General features: G+C 36.8%; 1 long non-coding RNA gene across 1 annotated transcript; it reads left to right on the forward strand.

Moving 5' to 3' along the window:
* Positions 1–1,511: 1,511 nt before the first annotated feature.
* On the forward strand, positions 1,512–16,154 carry LOC133030749 (uncharacterized). The gene is made up of 3 exons (XR_009684289.1): positions 1,512–1,588; positions 11,711–11,785; positions 15,915–16,154. It is a non-coding gene; the product is annotated as an uncharacterized LOC133030749 (long non-coding RNA).
* The last annotated feature ends 7,872 nt before the right edge of the window (positions 16,155–24,026 follow it).

Raw genomic sequence — 24,026 nt, forward strand, 5'->3', positions numbered from 1 at the left:
TATCTTCTTCTTCTTAACTGTTAATTTTAAAATCCCTAATTTTTAAAATTTAGGTGCTGAGGAGAAATTTTTAGAACCAAAATTTCTACCAACAACGATCATCACTAATCAGGTATTAATATATTCATCTTCAACTTGAAAGCTTATTCCATATAGTAATAATGTGATATCTTCTTCTTCTTAAGTCTTCATTTTTCTATTAAAATCTCTAATTTTTCAGATTTAGGTGTTGAGGAGAAATTTTTAGAACCAAACTTTCTACCAACAACGATCATCACTAATCAGGTATTAATATATTCATCTTCTTTTGTACTTTAATTTTACCTTATCTTTTTTTAAATGATTTATATGATGTTTTGGGGTTGAAGGGTGTTAGAAAACTTTATTAAAAACATCCATCCATTTGATACAAGATGGAAAGAAAAATTCAAGAATCATAGGAAATTGATGGATGGATGCTCAAATATGCATATCGTATTGTTTGTTTGTCTTTATGTTAAAATATGCATTTCGTATAGTTTTAATCAACACTGTAATATGATGTTCAATTAATTAGTTATATATGTACATAGTGTTACAAAATAATATAAAATAGATGAGAAGAAAGAAGAAGAAGAAGAAGAAGAGAGAAAGAGAAAGTGAATGTGAACTTTTTAGTTGTTTATTCCAGCAGGGTGAACCCCTATTTATACAAATACAAGAGTCAAATATTAAGAAACTAAGAAAAAAAGGAAACTAAGAAAAAGGGGAATGTTGATTACAATTAATGGTAATAAATAAAAGATTTGGACATCCACATAATTATTAATATTTATAACACTCCCCCTTGGATGTCCATAATAACTGCCTTATTAAAAATCTTGTTGAAAACTTGATCAAAAGAAAAAGAGTATAGTGTAAACTAACTGTAATACCCTAGGATTAAGAGAATGGATTAGCAGAACCCTAACTAGTTAATTATGTATAATTGTGGAATTATATTATTATATAATTTAATATGTGAGAATTTATATGATTTTTGACATGTTAAGACTCCGTTGGTGAGATAGGGGCATTTTAGTAATTTTGACCCGAGAAGGGTAAAATTATAAAATTAATATATTTACGTCCTTATGGGACTATATTATTATATAGTATGTCTGTGATGTCTTTTCAGGTGTGTTCTGACAAGTTGGCGCAGTATAGTCACAACCGAGTATTTCGGGCCGAACCGAGTTCGGGGCCGAAATACAATTTTGGGATAAATTATTGGCATTTTATTTATGTGTAATGAATCTGAAATTATTTAAATATGTGTTATATATGAAATGACTTCAATGCCCTTAATTGTTTGAGTGTGTGAGAAATGGCCCTAAGGGCTAAAATGGTAAATATGTATTTTTGGATTTATTTTCAACTAAAGGCATTCTTTGTAAAAAAAAATGAAATTCATTTTCTGCATTTACCTTAACCCTAAAATAACCCCCTTCCCTCTCTCTCTATCCCTCTTTGTATTTTGTTGAAAAATTGGTGATTTGCTTGGTGTTCAAGCTTGAAATTGAAGAATTATTTGAGGAGTTGTGGCTTGATCATTGCATTGAAGCTTGAGGTATTGCTGAAATTTTATGAATTTGCTGCTGTGATTTTATGGTTGAAAAGCATGAAATAGGTTGGGATGGCCTTGAGATGCATGTTGATGTTTTCTTGTTGATATGAGCATGTTTGTACTTGGATCTTTTGAATTTATGTTGGGTTAGGTTTAGAATGAATTTAAAAGGAATTTTATTGTGTTTTTATTCTGTTATTGAGCTTTGAAATTAATTGTTGAAGTTCAAGTTCTTGAGCTTGAAGTTCTTAGTAATTTTGCTTAAGTTGGAGCTTTGAAGTTTATGTTGTTTAATATGAATTTTGGGGGTTTTTATCATTGGATTTTTAATGCATGAATTGTGTTTTAAGATCTTGATTTAATTATTGGAAAATCTATTTGATGGATTTAAGTTTTGGTTGTGAATTGAGTTGAAATGGATGAGTTTAAGGGCTGAAATTCATTGTTAAATGCTGATTTTTAGTTGCTGGTTTTTGGTGTTGTTGGAGAGTGAGTTAGGTGTAATTCCTCTCTAATTACTTGGTTTATGTTAGGTGAAAATTTGGTATGATTGTGGGTTGATATAGCATGAAAATTAGTATTTTTGGATGCATTTTCGTGGCTAGAAACTGGGTTTCCTGGGTTTTTAAACCCAGTAGCCGCGGCCATTTTATGGCAGCATAGTGTGTTTTTTTGAGTTTTTGTTTGGTCATAACTTTTGACTCGGGACTCCGTTTGGGACATTCTTTATATCATTGGAAAGCTCTTTCCGAGCTCTATGTGAATATCTGGAATTTAAATGCCCAGTTTGTAAAGCCCGCTTAGTTAATTTGGAAATTATCAGTTGAAGGTGATTAATTATGAAATTATTTATAGCTATTTAAATAATTTATTACTGTTATTTATGTTTTCAGTAGCTTGCCTATTTTGTAATTCAAGTGTCCGTATTTTGGAACTCGGCGTTTGGCTCAGTAGAAACCACAACTTAGTATGCTAGTAGTTTGGGGACGGGTTTTAGACATTGGGAATGTCGGGAATGGCCGGGAATTTAGAATTTCCCAAAAATACCCCTTTAGTATGGTTTATGTGATTTTATGGTGGAGGGGCAAAATGGTCTTTTTTCCCCAATGACTTTTTGTCTTTTAGTGACTTTTTATTTGGAAAATAAATGTTTATTTTATGTGTTTATTTGGCTGAAGTAAAGTGGTATATTTGGCTTAAAAATCTTATTTTCCTTTATTTCCACACTTAGTCAAATTAGAAAGGAAATTTCAAAACTCACACACTCAAAGCTCTCTCTCTTTTTCGGCTGGGTATTGGGGATTCAAAGGCTGGGTTTTTCAAGCTTGATTCGTCACATTTTAGAAACTCTTGATTGTGGTATGTATCTCTTACTTGTTCTTCTTAGTCTTCTTGGAATTTTTGATAAAAAAATGAGTTAATGCATGTTAATTTGAATGTTGTTGCTGCTGAGTTTGATTGTTGATTTCTGAGGTTAAATCATGATTTTTAGGTGTTAATTAAGCTACTTGTGGTGTATAATTCCTAGGTTGAGCATGCTAGAATTTTCTTATGCAAAAGTTTGGTTTTCAAAGAAAAAAATTGAGAAATTGGTGGCTGTAGTTGTTGCATGAACTAGGTTTTGTTTTCTCACGTATTTCTATGCTTGATTATGTGATTCTAAGCTAGCTTGAGGCTTGTGAGTGAGCTTTAGCCAAGTTTGAGTTTTTACTCAAAGCTTGGAGCTCACATGGTGAATTTTGCTTCTGAGGTTTCTGGGTTAGTTTGTTGCCTTAGATTTGTTCTTTGGGGTGTTTAGAGCAGGTCTGGAAAGTTTGGAACCAATTGGGGTTGAATTGGTCGAGTTATGAAAATTTTGGTTGGCTGCCTGCGAGGAACCGATCGGTTGTGCATCCCAATTCCGGATGAGGGTTCGAATTTTCCGAACGGAATTCCGATAACCGGGCAACTATTACCTATTGGGGAAAATTCAGGGACCCTAGTTTTCCTCGTTTTTATGTTTTTAGGGGTATTGCCATGCTTTTTATCGATAGGGAAACTTTTAGTTCATAGTTTTAGTCCCCGGGAAGTGATTTAGCGTGTCACTTATAGCGTTGTGATTTTTATGGTTTAGGAGCCGCAATCCGGCCGTCACTTCGTCGGACGCACACCCGAATTCGGAATCCAGTAAGATTAGTATAACGGTAGGCATATGTAGATTACATGTTTAGCGTGCATGTAGGGAAGCCCTTTAGATTACATTAGTTATGTATTTAGGCTTGAACCATCCAACCCCGTCCACGTCTGCAGACAGCCGGAGTATGACCAATGAAGCATGATATGACCGGTTTGACCGATCAGCCGACACTTGGTTGGTGGTTCCGTGCTATTGACGTATCCCGTCGGTACGAAATGTGGAGTATGACCAGCGCGGAGTAGACCGGTTCGACCGATCGTGAGGGATATAGTAACACGCAGACAGCCGGAGTATGACCAAGAGGAGTATGACCGGCTCGAGCCGATCGTTGTTACGTGTCAATAGTACCGTCCCTATGAACGTTCGTAACTCGCACCATGTCAGACATGGCAAGAAGGGGCTCCGCACCATGTTGGACATGGCAGCGGGACTTCCGCATCGTGTTGGACACGGCGAGTTAATATTATGTATGAGTATTATTATGCTTTTCTTACCGAGTCCGTCGACTACGCGCCCTACGTTGATGTGTAGGTAAAGGCAAGGCTATACCGATGGACCGTGAGCGAGCTTATGAGATTGTACATGTCGGGCGGTTAGGCCCGGAGCGTACGATCATCGGGACGCCGAGGCCGATTTTTGTAATCGGTCGTTAGACGACTTTTATTTTATGTAACGAGTTAATCGCTTAAATCTTTTTGTAAATGATTTTATAATCGGGATCCCGAGTCTTTTGTAATATTATTTTATAAGTTTAATTAAAAAGCAAAATTTTAATTAATCACGTTTTTCCATAAACCTCGTTGATTAGCAACGAGCCGCACAAGACGTTTAAAAATCACGTAATACGCCTATGGCGGTTAGGGTGTTACAATTTGGTATCGTAGCCGCGGGTTGTCTCCCGAAGATCGTCACGACATGTACAATCATCATCGAGCTAGCTCGTTTCACGCGTTCGGTAAGCCTTTATTGCTTTAGTAGTTTATTTTATTCGGTTATGAAAAAGAAAAGCTTGTTAGGAAGCATGTTAGTAGCCTGATAGTAGAATAGGCGCATGTTTCGTTTTTAATTTCCAAATTAAGCGGCATTAGTAAGCTCTCGATGATCGTGACCTCGAAGTGCCAACTCGGGATTTTGAGGCGGTTCGTACTAGATGGACGCCGGGTGAAATATTAGGAGTCGGGGCATCTCGGCCGGTCGAGATCAAGGTCGAGGAGCTCGTTCCCCTCAAGTGTTTTGGGCCGAGGTAGAGGTCCCGGGGCGGGGTTCGCGGTTGGAGTGATGTTAACTCGCCGCAAAGTCGCCCAAGTCAATCGTGAAGCCTGGGAAGTTACGTTTTGCGAAACACAAACCCGGATAGAAGAGCAAGATCTCGAGATTCGCAGGTTGAGACAAACAGGTGCTCCGCGGTTAGGGGTGCCCGTAGTTCCCGGTGGCACACCGCCCTCGCCGCCTGTGCCGAGATAGTGGTGGCGGCCCATAGATTGGAACCATTGTATGAGCGGTTCGAGGAGCAAGCTTACTCCGTATTCCCGGGAGGTCCTGATGTAATGAAAGCCGAGCAATGGCCGACGCGTGATCACTGCACTCGAACTTTATGGATGTCACCGGAACGACGCAGTGGTGAGTGCCACTTTTCGCCTTTAAGAAGACGCCCGGGTCTCGGTGGGACATGGTGTCTCGCATCCATGACGTCATCTCTATGACTTCGGGAAAGGTTTTAGAACTCTTCGGCCGTTAAAATGTTATAACGAGGCTGGTCGAAGCGCCAAGAGGAAAGAGTTCGCCCACCCGACCTGCCGAGAGAATATGAGCATGACGAATATATTACTCGCCTTCAGCCGGTTGGCGAGGTTAGCCTCGGGATTTGCGCCAACCGATTTCAGTAAGAAAGAAAATATCTCGATGGACTTAATGTGAAGATCAAGTATGACCTTATGATCACTACCGACGATAAGACCATCTAAGCTGAGATGGCGAAGAAAGCATGGTGAGCTGTGGGCGCATCTGGATGTATGTGGAATCAGTTAGGACTCCGGAATGTGGCGGGGCTCCTACTCCTTCTGCGTCAGGTTTCAGCAGGGGAGGTAGTGGTTCGGCCATGGACTGGAGGAGGAATCATCCACTGCATCAGGTGGCTCGAGGCAGAACAAGAGGTTCCGAGGGAATCCGTAATCAAGACGATCGTCGGGGTAGTTGTTAAGACCCGTTATTCCTACTGGAGTGTCTTATTAGTAAGAGGCATTCTCCGGGTGAGTGCTTGGGTCAAGGTTGTTTTGTGTGGCTGCTAGAATCTCTAGTAAATTGGGTGGACCCTATGATAGATATCAATCAGGGTTTGGAACCCTGTTACCTGGCGGAGAATTGGTTATCTCCAATAGGTGGATTAGGTCTATGCCGATCAGGATAGATGGTAGAGAGTTAAGCGTTGATCTGATAGAGATGAGCTTAGTCGAATTTGATATTATTTTAGGAATGGATTTCCTATCTAAATATTCGGCGAGCTTTGATTGTAAAAGGAAGATGGTGGTCTTCCAACCGGAAAGTGAAGAACCGTTTGTATTTGTGGGTTCAGTTCAGGGATCTCGGATCCCGGTGATCTCGGCTATGTCAGCGAGAGAATTGTTGCACGTCGGTTGCTTAGGGTTTCTGGCCGTGGTGGTGGACACCACACGGCCAGATACCATTCGGCCAGAGGACATCAGAGTGGTTCGGAAATTTTTGGATGTTTTTCCCGAAGAACTTCTAGGGTTACCACCTCAGCGGGAGATTGATTTCGTGATTGACTTGGCACCAGGGGTGGAACCGGTTTCCAAAGCCCCGTATAGGATGGCTCCAGCTGAACTTAAGGAATTAAAGATTCAACTCCAAGGGTTGCTTGACATAGGGTTCATTCGGCCCAGTGTGTCACCCTGGGGAGCCCTGGGCTTTGTTCGTCAAGAAGAAGGATGGATCTATGAGGATGTGCATCGACTACGTGGAGTTGAACAAGTCGACGGTGAAGAATAAATATCCATTACCTAGGATCGATGACTTGTTCGATCGGCTTTCTGGGGAAGACGGTCTTTTCTAAGATTGATCTCCGTTCGGGTTATCATCGCCTTGAGAATCCGAGAGGAGGACATTCCAATGACGGCTTTCCGCACTAGGTATGGACAATACGAATTTCCGGTTATGTCATTCGACTAACCAATGCTCCCGCAAAGTATTCATGGACCTGATGAATAGAGTATTCAAGGATTTCCTCGATATCTGTGTGATTGTGTTTATCGACGACATCCTCGTGTACTCTCAATCAGAAGAGGAGCATGAGTTACATCTTCAAATGGTACTGCAACGACTTCGAGAACATAAATTTTATGCCAAGTTCAAGAAATGTGAGTTCTGACTATCTTAGGTGTCCTTCCTAGGGCACATCGTAAGCAAAGATGGGATCAAGGTGGATCCCGGGAGGATTGAATCCGTCAAGGATTGGCCGAGACCGAAGACAGTGACAGACATTAGAAGCTTCTTGGGTTTAGCTGGGTACTACCGTAGGTTCGTGGAAGGGTTCTCCAAAACCTCAATGCCCCTAACCGAGCTTACAAAGAAAAATCAGAGATTTATTTGGTCAGATAAGTGCGAAGCTAGCTTTCAGGAGCTAAAGCAGAGGTTGATTACTGCTCCGGTGCTAGCTTTGCCTTCGGACAAGGAGAAGTTCGTAGTCTACTGTGACGCATCCAAACAGGGTTTGGGGTGTGTATTGATGCAAGCCGATCGGGTCATCGCTTATGCCTCCCGTCAGTTAAAGGATTATGAACAGCGATACCCGACTCATGATCTAGAATTGGCCGCAGTGGTTTTTGCACTGAAGATTTGGCGGCATTACCTTTATGGGGAGAAGTGTGAGATCTATACCGACCATAAAAGTCTCAAGTATTTCTTTACTCAGAAAGATTTGAACATGAGACAAAGGCGTTGGTTGGAATTAGTGAAGGATTATGATTGTGAGATTCTCTATCATCCCGGAAAAGCCAATGTAGTGGCTGATGCCCTGAGCAGAAAGGGTCCCGGGCAAGTAGCTAGTATGATTCAGATCTCACCTCAGCTAGCAGAGGATATGGTTAGATCCATCATTGAGTTTGTGGTAGGTCAGCTTCACAACTTAACGCTGCAATCTGATCTGTTGGAAAGAATAAAAATCACTCAGATGTCAGATCCGGAGTTAGTGAAAATCCGAGATGAGGTGTTGGCTGGTCAAGCCAAGGACTTTTCAGTGTCAAATAGTGGGTGCTTTTGTATAAAGCCAGGGTTTGTGTTCCGAACAGTGTGGAACTTAAAAATGAGATATTTGAGGAGGCTCATTCTACCCCGTATTCTCTGCATCCCGGCACCACTAAGATGTACCAAGATTTGAAACCGTACTTCTGGTGGAGCGGTATGAAGAAGAATTTGGTAGAATTCGTATCGAGATGCCTCACTTGTCAGCAGATTAAGGCTGAACATCGAGACCAAGCAGGGTTGTTGCAGCCTCTAACCCTACCAGAATGGAAATGGGAGGATATTACGATGGATTTTGTGGTCGGGTTACCTAGGACCACGGGTTTATTTGATTCCATCTGGATAGTGGTGGATCGATTTACGAAATCTGCTCATTTTCTGCCGGTTAGAACAACATTTTCAGTGGATCAGTTGGCAGAACTGTACGTCAGAGAGATAGTAAGACTTCACGGGGTACCGAAGTCTATAGTTTCGGATAGGGATCCGAAGTTCACCTCCAAATTTTGGCAAAGTTTGCAACGGGCAATGGGTACAAAGCTAAAATTCAGTACAACATTCCATCCTCGGACAGATGGTCAGTCCGAAAGGACAATTCAGATATTGGAGGACATGTTGAGAGCCTGTGTTATGGACTTTGAAGGCTCATGGAGTAAGTAGCTACCGTTGATAGAATTCTCGTACAACAACAGTTATCAGAGTACGATAGGGATGGCTCCCTATGAACTGTTGTACGGTAGGAAATGCAGATCCCCTATCCACTGGGATGAGACAGGGGAGAGGAAATACCTAGGTCCAGAGTCAGTTCAGCGGACCAATGAGGCGATAGAAAAGATAAAAGCTAGAATGCTTGCCTCACAGAGCAGACAGAAGAGTTACGTAGATCCGAAACGCAGAGATGTTGAGTTCCAAGTAGGGGAACATGTATTTTTACGGGTATCTCCGATGAAGGGGATCAAACGTTTCGGGAAAAGAGGCAAGTTATGCCCTAGATTTACAGGACCTTTCGAGATTCTCGAGAAGATAGGTCAAGTGGCATATCGGTTAGCATTGCCTCTAGCCTTATCAGCAGTGCACAACGTATTCCATGTCTCAATGTTGAGAAAATACGTTTCAGACCCCTCTCATATACTCGCTTACGAGAGTCTTCGGCGTACATGACATATGAGGAACAACCGCGTGCGGATCCTGGATAGAAAGGATAAAGTCCTTCGGAATAAGACCATAGCATTGGTCAAGGTACTCTGGAGAAACAGCAAGGTGGAGGAAGCCACCTGGGAGCTAGAGTCAGATATGAGAGCTCAATATCCAGAGTTATTCAGGTTAGATTTCGGGGACGAAATCCTTTTAAAGGGGGGGATAGTTGTAAAGCCCGCTTAGTTAATTTGGAAATTATCAGTTGAAGGTGATTAATTATGAAATTATTTATAGCTATTTAAATAATTTATTACTGTTATTTATGTTTTCAGTAGCTTGCCTATTTTGTAATTCCGGTGCCCGGTATTTTGGAACTCGGCGTTTGGCTCAGTAGAAACCACAACTTAGTATGCTAGTAGTTTGGGGACGGGTTTTAGACATTGGGAATGTCGGGAATGGCCGGGAATTTAGAATTTCCCAAAAATACCCCTTTAGTATGGTTTATGTGATTTTATGGTGGAGGGGCAAAATGGTCTTTTTGCCCCAATGACTTTTTGTCTTTTAGTGACTTTTTATTTGGAAAATAAATGTTTATTTTATGTGTTTATTTGGCTGAAGTAAAGTGGTATATTTGGCTTAAAAATCTTATTTTCCTTTATTTCCACACTTAGTCAAATTAGAAAGGAAATTTCAAAACTCACACACTCAAAGCTCTCTCTCTTTTTCGGCTGGGTATTGGGGATTCAAAGGCTGGGTTTTTCAAGCTTGATTCGTCACATTTTAGAAACTCTTGATTGTGGTATGTATCTCTTACTTGTTCTTCTTAGTCTTCTCGGAATTTTTGATAAAAAAATGAGTTAATGCATGTTAATTTGAATGTTGTTGCTGCTGAGTTTGATTGTTGATTTCTGAGGTTAAATCATGATTTTTAGGTGTTAATTAAGCTACTTGTGGTGTATAATTCCTAGGTTGAGCATGCTAGAATTTTCTTATGCAAAAGTTTGGTTTTCAAAGAAAAAAATTGAGAAATTGGTGGCTGTAGTTGTTGCATGAACTAGGTTTTGTTTTCTGCTGTATTTCTATGCTTGATTATGTGATTCTAAGCTAGCTTGAGGCTTGTGAGTGAGCTTTAGCCAAGTTTGAGTTTTTACTCAAAGCTTGGAGCTCACATGGTGAATTTTGCTTCTGAGGTTTCTGGGTTAGTTTGTTGCCTTAGATTTGTTCTTTGGGGTGTTTAGAGCAGGTCTGGAAAGTTTGGAACCAATTGGGGTTGAATTGGTCGAGTTATGAAAATTTTGGTTGGGCACTGCGAGGAACCGACTCGGTTGTGCATCCGACTCGGATGAGGGTTCGAATTTTCCAACCGGAATTCCGTTGGGCAACCGGTCTACCGGTTGGGGAAAATTCGTGACCTCTAGTTTTCCTCGTTTTTATGTTTTTAGGGGTATTGCCATGCTTTTTATCGATAGGGAAACTTTTCGTTCATAGTTTTAGTCCCAGGAAGTGATTTAGCGTGTCACTTATAGCGTTGTGATTTTTATGGTTTAGAGCTGACGATGTCCGCCGCTCGGCTAGGTTCCGGTACGGGTTGACGGCACACCCGAATTCGAATCCGTGTAAGATTAGTATAACAAGTATGCATATGTAGATTACATGTTTAGCGTGCATGTAGGAAGCCCGCTAGATTACATTAGTTATGTATTTAGGCTTGAACCATCCAACCCTCGTCACGTCTGCATAGCCGGAGTATGACCAAGGCAACAAGATGACCTGGTTTGACCGATCGGGGCCGACACTTGGTTGGTGGTTCCGTGCTATTGACGTATCCCGTTCGGTACAGCCGGAGTATGACCACGGCGGAGTATGACCGGTTCGACCGATCAGAGGATATAGTAACACGTCGAGACAGCCGGAGTATGACCAAGAAATGAGTATGACTGGCTTCGACCGATCAGGTTGTTACGTGTCAATAGTACCGTCCCTATGAACATTCGGAACTCGCACCATGTTGGACATGGCAAGAAGGGGCTCGCACCATGTTGGACATGGCGAATGGCGGGACTCGCATATCGTGTTGGACACGGCAGTTAATATTATGTATGAGTATTATTATGCTTTTCTTACTGAGTCTGTCGACTCACAGTTCTACGTTGATGTGTAGGTAAAGGCAAGGCTATAGCTGATGGACCGTGAGCGAGCTTATGAGATTGTACATGTCGGGGCGGTTAGGCCTGGAGCGTACGATCATCGGGACAGCGAGGCTGATTTTTGTAACTGGTCGTTAGACGACTTTTATTTTATGTAACAGTTAATCAGTTAAATCTTTTTGTAAATGATTTTATAATCGGGATCCCGAGTCTTTTGTAATATTGTTTTATAAGTTTAATTAAAAAGCAAAATTTTAATTAATCACGTTTTTCCATAAACCTCGTTGATTAGCAACGAGCTGCACAGTACGTTTAAAAATCACGTAATACGCCTATGGCAGTTAGGGTGTTACACAGTTTATGATTTGTGAAAATGGATTTAGGGATTAACTCTATACTTGTGTATCCTAGAATTGTGACTAGGATTACCGGCACTTGGTCAGGAGCACCCGGGGATTTGGAATCTCCATATTTGCGGGACATCAGGTAAGATAGTAGCTAGCACGTAGAGATATGCGCAATGACGCTTATATGGAATATGATATATATGAAAGACTAGAAACCAGGATTAGAGTTATTACTCTAAAGTAAGCGGTTTATTGGCTTAGGGTTATTACCCTAGTAAATTGTCAACATGTAATTGTTATGCCATGATGTATATAGATGTATATTGAAATTGAGAGTTATGTGTTCAAGGCATAATCGGGTTGGACTCAGTAATTAGAATCGAGATGAACCGTTCTAAGGCCTTATTGTTGTTGGAAATATTTTACCGGGACCTAGATTGACTAACAAGTATGTTTCATTAACATCCTAATATGAATTCTAAAACAATGAAATAAACATACAAGGGTTTAGGAAACCTTACATTGGGTGCAGCGGAATATAATGACTCCTTCCATTCAGATATCTAGCCCTTGATTCCTTTCTGTAGCAGAGGATTATCAAAATCTGAACTTGGATCGCTTTCTCTCCTTCTTTGATGCTGATTCTCCTTCTTGTTGATTGGATTCTTCACAATCTTCCACACTATGATTGAGGTACCACTTGATGTGTGTGGGCACTTACTCTATCACTCAAGGTTTGAAATTATTGAAGAAGAAAAGAGAAGAAGAGGTTTCGGCTATAGAGAATAGAAAGAGGTTCAGTTTTCATGACAGAGTTTTGTGTGAATGTGAGCCATCACTATCTATTTATAGGTAACCACCTAGGTTTAAGTTAGAATTATTTGGCATTAAAATAATAAAAAAATAAATGATAAAAGCTATTAAGTATGGCCGGCCATGGGCTTTGGATATTGGGCCTCACTTATGCAATTTTGCTGTTTTATCATTTCTGCATCTCATTTTCTCAAAAATGTCAATTTTCAAATTCAACCATTTAAATGCCAATTCCAATTATTTAATAACTAAAATTAATTATTAAATAATTTTTTCATTTAATAAATTTATTAATTAGACTTAATAAAGTCTTTCAATTAATAAATAAGACCTATAATCTATTTTCTTACAATTTTGCCCTTGCTTAGTGAAAAATTCATAAACTAGACATAGTCTAATTTTAGAATCATAATTGATTAACTAGAATCAATTAACTGAGTCTTTCAAGCCGTATGGTCTCAACTAGTATGGGGACCATGGGCCTATATAACCGAGCTTCCAATAAGCTGATCAAGAATTTACCAAGTAAATTCACTAGCTTATTAATTCCTTGTTGCATCTACTCTTGGAACTTAGAATTGCACTCTCAGTCATATAGAATGCTCTATATGTTCCGTGATATAGATACGCTATAAATTATCCATTGTTATAATCCTAATGATCAATGATCCTCTATAGATGATTTACATTGCATAAGGATAAAATTACCATTACACCCTTTCAATGTATTTTATCCTTAAAATACTTGCCACCTATAAATGATATTTTAGTGAAATAATATAATCACTAAAATGAGATCTCAATCAATTATCTCTATTTAGCAAGCTCGAAGGAAATTATCGTTTCACTTCTAAATACCTATAGAAGCTATAGATTCCATATCTATGATCACCAGTCCCACTCAATTGTACTATCATGTTCCAAAATGTACATATCACCCTGACCCGAAAGTAGGCTTAACTAACAAATCAAAGAACATGAATAATACCCTTGAGATCGAACCTAATCATGTCAGGCTTAAGATCATTTGATCTAGGATCAACTAGGTGATATTGAATTGAATAGATATTACGGTAAATTTAACATATCTAATCAAAGTTCAATATCGGTCCCATCCAATGTATACTCCATACATTCGATACTAGTAAACTTTTCCAATGCCCTGGAAGGGACATACCACTTATCCAAGGTGTAAGAATACCTATCGCTGATTATCATGTCAGCCTAAATCCAGTGAACTGACAAATCAGGGCATTAAACTTTCGAACATATAAATATGATTATATTCCACTGTGTTGACAACACTATAATCATGTACAAATAAATATGTTCTGGACTTAATAGAATTTATACATTAAACATGTTGGATATATTTTACCAGGATATTGGGTGCAGCGGAATATAATGACTCCTTCCGTTCAGGTCTCTCGCTCTTGATTCCTTTCTGTAGCAGAGCATCACCAAGATCTGAATCTGGATCTCTTTCTCTCCTTCCTTTGATGCTGAATCTCCTTCTTGTTGGTTGATTTTCCACAGTCTTACACACTATGATTGAGATACCACTTGATGTGTGTGGGAACTCACTCATTCACTCAAGGATTTCGAAATTATTGAAGAAGAAAAGAGAAGAAGAGGTTTCGACTATAGAGAATAGAAAGAGGCTCAAATTTCATCTGACAGAATTAAGTGTGAATGAGAGCCATCACTATCTATTTATAGGTAACCACCTAGGTTTAAGTTAGAATTATTTGGCATTAAAATAATGGAAAAATAAATGATAAAACCCTATAAGTGTGGCCGACCATGGGCCTTGGATAATGGGCCTCACTTATGCAATTTTGCTGTTTTATCATTTCTGCATCTCATTTTCTCAAAAATGCCAATTTTCATATTCAACCATTTAAATGCCAATTCTAATTATTTAATAACTAAAAATTAATTATTAAATAATATTGTCATTTAATATATTTATTAATTAGACATATAAAGTCTCTTAATTAATAAATAAACCTAGAATCTCTTTTCTTTACAATTTCACCCTTGCTTAGTGAAAATTCACAAAGTAGACATAGTCTAACTTTAGAATTATAATTGATTAATCAAAATCAATTAACTGAGTCTTACAAGCAGTATGGTCTCAACTAGTATGGGGACCATGGGTCTATATATCCGAGCTTCCAATAAGCAGATCAAGAATTTATATCTTAAATTCATTGACTTATTAATTCTTCGTTGAATCCACGCATAGAACTTAGAATTGCACTCTCAGTCTATAAAACGCTGTATATGTTCCACGATATAGATACGTCATTAGTTATCCATTGTTATAATCCTAATGTGATCAATGACCCTCTAATAGATGATCTACATTGAAAAGGCACTAAGTTTCCGTTACACCTTCAATGTATTTTATCCTTAAAACACTTAGCTCCGTATAAATGATATTTCAGCGAAGTGAAATGAGATCTCCACCATTTATCTCTGTTTAGCCAAGCTCGAAGGATATCATCGTTTCACTTCTAAATTCCTATAGAAGTTATAGTTATGTTAGAGCTCCCACTCAATTATAATATCATGTTCCCAAAATGTACGTATCACCCTGACCCAAAAGTAGGCTTAACTAACAAATCAAAGAACATGTGTAATACTCTTGAGATCGAACCTAAAAATATCAGGATTAAGATCATTTGATCTGGGATCAACAGGTGATATTGAATTGAATAGATATTACGGTAAATTTAACATATCTAATCAAAGTTCAATAGCGGTCCCATCCAATGTATACTCCATACATTCGATACTAGTAAACTTTGCCAATGCCTTGGAAAGGACATACCACTTATCCAAGGTGTAAGAATACCTATCGCTGATTATCATGTCAGTCTAAATCCAGTGAACTGACAAATCAGGGAATAAACTTTCGAACATATAATTAAGATTATATTCCACTGTGTTGACAACACTATAATCATTAACAAATTGATATGTTCTGGACTTAAATAGAATTCATACATTATGTAAATATAATCATGAAATAAATCATGTGAACCATGCAACATTAAATGTTATTTCTGATCTATATTAATAAGTAAATCTGATCATATTGAAATGAGTTTTATTTAGGGCATAAAACCCAACAAAACAATGTCATGAAATAAATCATGTGAACCATGCAACATAAAATATTATTTCTGATCTTTATTAATTAGTAAATCTGATTATATTGAAATGGGTTTTATTTAGGACATAAATCCCAACAATTGTAATTAGACGTGTGAGCGTAACACGTAGGTCTATGCCACATAGACATAAATAGGCGTGTGAGCGTAACACGCGGGTATGTGTCATACAGAAAAATATGAAATGACATTATTATTTATGTGATGAGTTATATATGATTATTGATATATTTTACTGTGTTGCTGGGCTTGTCTCACGGGTGCTCTACTATGCAGGAAAGGGTAAATCTGTTTCTGATCAGCCATGAGTAGGGGAGTTGGGCGATGTATGTACATGTTCGGGCCACACTAGACTAAGCGGGTTGGGGTCTACCAGTGATGATTTTTTTTGTAACTCTGTTTTGCCGCTTAGGTCGGTTATTCGAAACAGACTTGTAATATTTTGTAAATTGTTTTTTGGGATCCCGAGACATGTAACTTTTGTTTGTTTGTAAAGTTAAAATTATTACAAGTTTATTTTCATTCCATTTGCATTTAAAGTTTAAATTTCCCACGCTATTCTGTTAGTAATCCCGTTTAGGGGATTAGGGGTTTTTTTAATTATCTTGGGTAGCGTGCCTAATAGTGAGGACGTTACACTAACTCCCCCACATTTAGGCATTTGTAGAGATCTTCTAATTGACGAATTTCGATCTTGTCTGCCCTCTTCTCAAATGTTGATGTTGGTAATAACTGTTGGATTTTATGCCCTAAATAAAACTCTAATTCAATGTAATCCATTTTATTCAACATCAATAAAGGAACAGAAGTATTTTTCATTCATTTGTGTATGTTTTGGTTCATGTTATCAATTGCTTGTCTATTTGATTTATAAATTCATCTGAAACCCTTTTCACATACTTGATCCTATTTATTGTGTTGTCAACACATTGGAAAGTAAACATGACTATGTGAATAAAGATTCCTAGATTTATCAGACACAGGGTTTTACTGATATGATAATCTACAACAGAGTTTACTTGCATTTGGTATAATGCTATGTTCTTTCCAGAGCATTGGCTAAAGTAAAGCTCAGGTTGGGTGCATGGAGTATGCATCGGAAGGGACCGATATTGAACTTTGATATAGATTTATTAAACTTACCGTAATATCTATTCAAGTCAATATCGCCTAGTTGATCCTAGATCAAATGATCTCAATCCTGATATGATTAGGCTCAATCTCAAGAGTGTTATTCGTGTTCTTTGATTTGTTTGTTAAGCCTACTTTTGGGTCAGGGTGATACGTACATTTTGGGGACACGGTAGTGCAATTGAGTGTGAGCGCTAACATAAATATGGAATCTATAGCTTCTATCTAGCGAATAGTAAGTAAAAGATGATTTTCTTCGAGCTTGACCAAACAAAAATAAATGGTGGAGTACTCATTTCACATAGCTGAAATATCATTTATACGGGGTTAAGTGTTTTAAGGATAAAATACATTGTAGGGTGTCACGGTAATCTAATCCCTTTACAGTGTAGATCATTCATATAGAGGATCATTGATCAAATTAGGATTATAACAATGGATAACTAATGACGTGTCTATATGGTGGAACATATAGAGCGTTCTATATACTGAGAGTGCAATTCTAAGTTCTATGCGTGGATTCAACGAAGAATTAATAAGTCAGTGAGTTTAGGATTTAAATTTTTGATCTGCTTATTGGAAGCTCGGTTATATAGACCTATGGTCCCCCAACTAGTTGAGATAATATTACTTGTAAGACTCATTTAATTGGTTTTGATTAATCAATTATAATTCTCGAATTAGACTATGTCTATTTGTGAATTTTTCACTAAGGGCGAAATTGTAAAGAAAAAGTTTTTAGGGCATATTTGTTAATTATGATACTTTGTATGGTTCAATTAATAAATATGATAAATGACAATATTATTTAATAATTATTTATAGTTATTAAATAGTTAGAATTGGCATTTAAATGGTTGAATTTGAAAATTGGCGTTTTTGAGAAAATGAGATGCAGAAACGATAAAACTGCAAAATTGCAAATGGAATGAAAAACCTGATATAGGCTTTATCATCTGATATTTTCATTATTTTATAGGCTTTATCATCTGATATTTTCATTATTTTATAGGCTTTATCATCTGATATTTCCAAATTGCAAATTGCCATGGCCGACCACTTTTATAGGCTTTATCATCTGATATTTTCATTATTTTAATGCCAAATAATTCAAACCTAACCCTATGTGGAATGCTATAAATAGATAGTGAAGGCTTCCAGAAATTTACAGTTTTACTTCTGGTTTCCTTCAGAGAAAAACCTGAGCCTTCTCTTTCTAAACCCTAGCCGCCACCTTTATACTCTTCTTCTTCCTTGAATAATTTGGAACCTCTTAGTGATAGAGTAGTGCCCACACACATCAAGTGATACCTCAATCATAGTGAGGAAGATCGTGAAGAAAGACATTCAACAAGAAGGAGTTTCAACACTAAAGCAAGGAGAGAAAGAGATCCAGGTTCAGATCTTGATAATACTCTGCAACAGAAAGGATACAAGGGTTAGAGATATGAACGGAAGGAGACATTTTACTCCGCTGCACCCAATGTAAGGTTTCTCATACTTTATATGTGTTTGTTTTATAATCGTTTTAGAAGTTCATACTTAGGGTGTTAATCAACATACTTGTGAGTAGATCTAAGATCCTGGTAAAATAATTTCCAGCAACTGGCCTCAGAGCCAGGTTAATTAATTTTCTTGCAAGAAATTTGGACTTAAAACGATTTGTTTGTGTTTTGGATGCTATCATGTTGTTTTGTGTGTTGTATGATGATTGATTGATGTTTGTGAATTTTCGTGAAAAATAATTGAAATTCTGTTTCTGGAATTATTTTTGTTGGATAGTATGGAAAAAATTAAGCAATTTACTTTTTTTACAGAACTCATTTCGATTTAATTTGAAATTAGTTATGATTTTTTGAAGTTTCAAAAAATATCAGGGTGGTGCAACTACCCACACGCGCGGATAAGGGGCATCCCTCGGACAGCACGCGCACAGACAAATTTTTGTCTGAAACCGAGCCTCGCGCGCACGGAGAGGCTGCATGCAGCCTCTTACGCCGAGGTTTCTCGTTCAAGCACCTTCCCATGCGCGCGCGGGCAGTATGGTCCGTACAGCTCACAATTTTTTCGTTTTTCTTCGATTTTTCATGCTATTTCATGGAATTAACTTCCGATTTTTTGTGTAGTTTTGTATTTTGAATTTTATTTTTCAATTTTCAAATCTAATATCAGAAATAAATTAATTTGAATTTTTTAAATTTAATTTTAGATATTAGTGTAATTTGAATTTGAAAAACAAGTAAAAATCTATCTTTTTGCTTGATTAAATTTAAAGGTCAGATATTAAATATTATTTAAATTATTTGACCTTATTTAAATTTAAAATAAGATTACTATAATCATGTAATTTTAAATAGAAGTAAGATATTTTGCTAACTTTTAAATTTTATTATTTTTATTTAAATTAAATTATAAAATATGAAAAATGTTTATTTTTTTTATTGTATATTTAATTTATAAAATAACTTTAAAAATTTAAAAGGTGGTTAGCAAATATTTTTTATGAAATGATATTTAGGTTAGTTGAAACCTAATTTTTCAAAAATTGTTGGTTTAATTTAATTTTTTTTATTTATTATTTTATTTTATTTAAAAACTGATTTTTTTTTTAAATATTTAAATATTTTCGAAAATAATTAATTAACATTAAATAAATCCTACATCCAACTATCCAATTCATCTTGTTGCAAGAGTATGTGTTTTAGCTTGTATGTAAGTTTTATAAAACCTATTATTGCTTGATCTAAATTGTCATGGTTAACTTGTTGACAGATCCAATGATCTGATTTTAACCCATGGTTCAATTGTCAATAGGTCAAGTAAATAATTTGTAACAGGTAAATTTTACAATCTTCTTTCATCTGTGTATGACCTAGCAACATGATAGGATCCATCCAAATGTGTGCCTGTGTGAGCCTATATGTTTAATTTTGTTATAGATGCATATAGGTTGTTGTTGCTAAATAAAATATCATAGTTTTTGATAGATTTTATTTAGGCCCATTTAATTTTTGGGCCTATTCAATTAATAACAGTTGTTCATTTTAAGGTTAAATTTCTCTCTTTTGGGCCTTGTGTGAGAGTTTGGGGCCATAGAAGTGGGTACGGCATACTGAACCCAGCTCCCCCTCACATGAACTACCCCAATTGTGAAAGCCCATTTGCCTGATTTGGATAACTGTACTAGGTTAATTAAATTAGTTTAACCTAATAAAATTGATGAGCAACATAATTAATTTCATTTATTTTGAAATTAATTTAAGAAAACCATAGTTTAAAGAATTATATTCTAAGCTAAACTATATTTATTTTCTTGTATTTAATTAAATATAGAATTATAACCAACTAGATTTTTTCTGAAGCTTAATTTAAATTTTTCATTAAATATTCCTATTTAAGTTGAAAGTTAGTTATCTCTAACTAATCAACTTAAATCTGAATATCTTTTGAATTTCAAATTTTAAAATTAAGTTGAGGAATTTTAAGAATTGGTTATTAAGATTCTTTAGATATTTTTTAAGTTGATATTTTTCAAATATTAACTTAAAATGGAATATTTTCAAATTAAGTGGTTACAACTTAATTTTATATTTAATTAAATCTAATTTGAAAGATATTTAAGTTGATTTTTTAGATTCTTCTAAACAACTTAAACAAGATATTTTTTCAAATTTATTCTATTTTAAATTTCGAATTTATTTTTCAAATTTAAATAATAATTGAAATTTAATTAAAGTTGGATATTTTTAATATAATTTTTTTTTCAAAACCAACTTTAATTTGTAATTTTCATTATTATAATACGGAATAAATGATTAAATAAAATACATATTTTAAAATAATGAGCTTTAATCAAGAGACATTCGATCTCCATTGTTGGTTTTACATAGCTTTTGTTTTAGTGAGTAATCCTCCCTAATGGAGGAACGTTCATTAGCAAGTTAGCACCGTTTAATCTCGAAAGATAAGTAGCTTTGTAAGTGTTTTATATGGTATGGATCACCCTAATGGTGGCGACTATATTTGACTTACAAAATATGAAACAATGGTGGAAGTTAATAAGATAGAATTGCCTTGACTTTCACTTAAACGGGACAACGCTGAATTCCAATCTTCATGGAATAAAAGGTTGCTAGAATGATTATCATTTTAGATGAATTGACAACTCTATTCAATGGATGATGCTTTGACTCTCGCCTAAATGGGAAACTGTATCAGTTTGTTGAAAACCTTGGAAAATAAACTATGTTAGATTTAGTATTTTTATAACATATGTGACTATTTGTTATTTTCTGAACATGTGTATGAATTTATGAACCAAAACCTTACTTCTGTTTTATTGATGTGTTGTAGTGAAAATATGAATAACCCTCACCCCGATCCACTCCTAGTTAATATCTTAGCAAAAGAACTCTATAGTGTGAAAATGCATATTGGTAGTTGCATAAACTCGCACCTGTTGATGATGAATCTGAAGTTCCAAAAGGCAAATCTACTAGGAATTGATTTATCAAGAGAACAATGGGTACAATTCATTCTTAATAGTCTTCCTCCGGAGTATAATGAATTTGTTGTTTCTTACATGATCAACAATTGCAACTCCTCCGACATGGACAAGCTCGAAGCATAATTACGAGCCCATGAACGGAATCTGATTGCAATGGGACCTCCTAGGTTTGCAAATCTTAATCAGAGGAAAAGGATTAATCATGAAGGCTCTAGCAAAGCTGCTTCTTCAAGTACAATTATCAGACATAATCTTCTATGTTCGAATTGTAATGAAAAGGGACATCAAGAACAACGATGTCCTCGGCTTCTAAACAATTCAAACGAAGGTAATGCTTTTGTCTTTGAATCATGTGTTTTAGAGAACGACAAATCTACTTGGAATGGTGATTCTGGGTCTACTAACCATGTATGTTCTTCACTGCAGCTGGGTGAAACTTGTGAAAATCTGCTTCCAGAAGAGTTAAAGCTTAAAGTTGGTAATGGCGAGTTAGTGTTGGTCAAAGCTAGAGGAAAAGCCTGCATCAAGTTTCAACAAAGATTTTTAATTTTATAAAATGTTTTATTTATTCCAAACTTTAGTAGAAACTTGATTAGTGTCTCATGTTTGCAAACACAATCTTATATATTGAATTTTTCGAGTTCTTATTGTTCAATTTCTCGTAATAGATTTCAAATATGTGTTGCCTCCATGGAACAAGGGCTTTAAGTTTTAAGACCAATTACACAAATCTCACTAAATAGCGAACTATTCAATGTAGCTAAACCTAGAAACCTCAAAAGAAAAGAGATTGATAATGATGATCAAATTTATCTATGGCATTTACGTTTAGGTCATATAGGCTTTGATAGACTCAAAAGGCTAACCAAAGACGGTCCATTGAAAAATGTCGTCTTAGGTGAATTGCCAGTATGCGAGTCCTGCCTGGAAGGAAAAATGACCAAACGTTCTTTCTCTGCAAAGGGAGAGCGTGCCAAACAACCCCTAGGGTTAGTGCATTCCGATGTTTGCGGACCTTTGAATGTAAAAGCCTGAGGTGGTTATGAGTATTTTGTCACTTTCATTGACGATTACTCTAGATATAGTTTTCTTTACCTAATGCAAAAGAAATCTGAAACGTTTGAAAAGTTTCAAGAATTTCATGCTTTGGCTCAAAACCAATTAGGTAAAACATTAAAGATCTTACGAACTGATAGGGGTGGAGAATATATGGATATGCAGTTCAAAGATCATTTAATTGAACTTGGAATTGAATCCCAATACACTGCCCCAGGCACTCCACAGCAAAATGGAGTTGTAGAAAGAAGAAATCGCACTCTTTTGGAAATGGTTAGGTCTATGCTGAGTTATTCAACTCTGTCTACGTCCTTCTGGGGATATGCTATACAAATGGCAAATGACATTTTAAATGTTGTTCCATCTAAAGCAGTCCCTAAGACACCCATCGAACTATTGAATGGTCGTACACCTAGTTTACGCCACTACAGAATTTGGGGGTGCCCTGCTCATGTCTTGAGAAAGAAAGAAGGCAAACTTGAATCACGAACTGAAGTTTGCATGTTTGTCGGAAATTCTAAAGAAACTAGGGGTGGACTGTTTTATAGTCACAAGGATAACAAAGTGTTTGTTTCTACAAATGCTACTTTTCTTGAAGAAAACTATGATCAAGACAACAAACCAAAAAGTAAAGTTGTTTTAGAGGAAATGCTTTCAGATATAACTCCTTCCAATGTTCCGTCCTCTTCCACTCAAGAAGAGGATAATCCCACTCCCTCAGTCGAACCTACTGAGAAAACTACTACCAAAGTTCCTGTTCAAAAGATCACCGCTCCTCATCGTAGTGGGAGGGTTTCAACAAAACCAGCTCGTTATGGCTTGGATGGTGAAATCAATATGGTCATTGGTGACGGTATTGATGACGACCCATTAACCTATAAACAGGCAATGGCTAGTCCGCAACGGAAATGATGGTCAGCCGGCATGGATTCAGAAATAGATTCCATGAAAAAGAACAAAGTCTGGGAATATGTAGACGCACCTGATGACTATCATCCAATCGGAAGTAAGTGGGTTTACAATAAGAAAAGAGGCCCTGGAGGCGAAGTCGAAACTTTTAAAGCTAGACTTGTAGCCAAGGGTTATACCCAAAGAGAAGGTGTGGACTATGAGGAAACTTTTAGTCCTGTTGCCATGCTCAAATCCATCCGAATTCTTCTCTCCATAGCTGCTGCTTTCGATTGTAAAATCTGGCAAATGGATGTCAAGACTGCCTTCCTCAATGGGGTACTTGAAGAAACCATCTATATGGAGCAACTTGAAGGCTATGTTCTTCCAGGGCAGGAAAAGAAAGTTTGGAAATTAAATAAGTCTATATATGGACTTAAGCAAGCTTCTCGCTCATGGAACAAAAGGTTTGATATAATCATCAAGACCTACGGCTTTCTTCAGAATGAAGATGAACCTTGTGTTTACCAACTCAAGGAAGACCAAGTAGTAGTATTCCTGGTCCTTTATGTTGACGACATTTTGATTATTGGAAACAATATCAAGAAAATGACTAACATCAAGGAATGGCTTAACACTCAATTCGATATGAAAGATTTGGGTGAGGCAGCCTATGTTCTTGGTATTCAGATTATCAGAAACTGGAAGAACAGATCCCTTGCTCTCTCTCAAACAACCTATATTGACAAAGTTTTAGAGAGATTCTCCATGAACAACACCAATGGGGCGAACATGCCTTCTAGATA

The sequence above is a fragment of the Cannabis sativa genome, chromosome 9 (genome assembly GCF_029168945.1).
Source record: "Cannabis sativa cultivar Pink pepper isolate KNU-18-1 chromosome 9, ASM2916894v1, whole genome shotgun sequence".
NCBI lineage: Eukaryota > Viridiplantae > Streptophyta > Magnoliopsida > Rosales > Cannabaceae > Cannabis > Cannabis sativa.